Below are 1,544 nucleotides of genomic sequence, written 5' to 3' on the forward strand. Positions count from 1 at the left end.
ATAATAATGCAAATAATTAGCTCAGAAGATTCAAATTAATTAAAATTAGAATTTCCGATCAAATTTAGCATAATTAGGAAAAACGGGAAAATACCAGACGATTAAGCACAATTCCCTAATTAATTCAAGCACAATAAACTAAGTAAAGTCAAGAAAATATTGACTCATCAAAATAGACCACACTTAGTCTTTTGCACTCCTGGGCAAAATCAAGACGCAAAACAGGGAACGGTTCAAAAGACATCAGGGAATTGACACAGACTCAACACACAAACAACAAAGACTGACAAGGAAAGGAACAGAATTACACAATCATCAAGAAATCTGGACAAAGAAAGGAAGTAGACAGTATCCAACACAAAATCAAGGAAACTAGATACTCAGAGAAATCATNCAAGCAATTCAAAGCATGACAAAATGATCAATCAGTTCAAGAGGTGAAACAAAAATGACAGAACCTCACAGATGCACACTATCAGTGTTTCTCTCAGCTGTCTAGGATAAACAATGTCAACTTAATGCACTCAAGAAAGCAAACACAAATAGACTTGGCAAGCCTCTAATATCAACACTCAAAACACATATGCATGTTCAAATCAAAAGGTCTTTTATGGATGTAATGGGGCCAAGGACAAGGGAGGATAAATATGGATAAGAAGCTACAAACCAAAAGGAATAGAGGAGCAATAGGGAACAAGTGAAAACACAGTTAAATAACACCTAAACCCTCTAATTCCATCCTCTTCTTGACTCCATTATACACAAAACTTTTTTTTTTCATTTTTCTGTATATATTTTTTTTTCTTATTTTTTTTCATCTTGTCTCTTTTCTTTTTCACACAACTCTAAGAGACAAGATACACAACATATTTACAATGCAACCGCAAGAAGAGGACTTACTAGCCAATTCATCTGCAACTCCTAAGAGACCACACTTATTCCCAAAACAATTCCAAAGCTCCAAAATTCCCTAAGGTTCAGGTAATCATGGTTTTACACTTTAGGCTATTATATGAGCTTCAAAACAAAGAAATGGGAGAAGTATAGGCTCAAGGGGGCTAACAAAGAGATCATAACAGGGTAGGCTATCTGGCTAGAGAGGCTCAATCAACAAAATGCCTTTATCATTTTCAAACATGCATATCAATCAAGAATTAACAACAGAGTCAAGCCAAGGCAAATGTGCAANCNNTCAAGAGACATATCACACACAAGAAAGAACATTAGGTGGCTCAAATCTCACATAGGGTATAGTCACAATTAAATCAACCTCTCAACCATCATAATCATCTTCCAAGCAGAGAAAAGCAAGGATTTTAAACAAATCAGAGTATCAATGGAGTGAAAGAGAAGTCTGCAACCTAAACAAAGTCCAGAAATCAAGAGAAACATGTAAAACTGTACANAANACACAACAAAAACTACCTAGAAAACAAAAAATTTAACGCAGAAAAACAAAAACTGACAAAGAAAATAGAATTCTCCCCCAATAGACCACACTTAAACTACACAGTGTCCTCAATGTGTCACAAGCATAAGATCAA

Source organism: Vigna radiata, chromosome 7 (genome assembly GCF_000741045.1).
Source record: "Vigna radiata var. radiata cultivar VC1973A chromosome 7, Vradiata_ver6, whole genome shotgun sequence".
Lineage (NCBI taxonomy): Eukaryota > Viridiplantae > Streptophyta > Magnoliopsida > Fabales > Fabaceae > Vigna > Vigna radiata.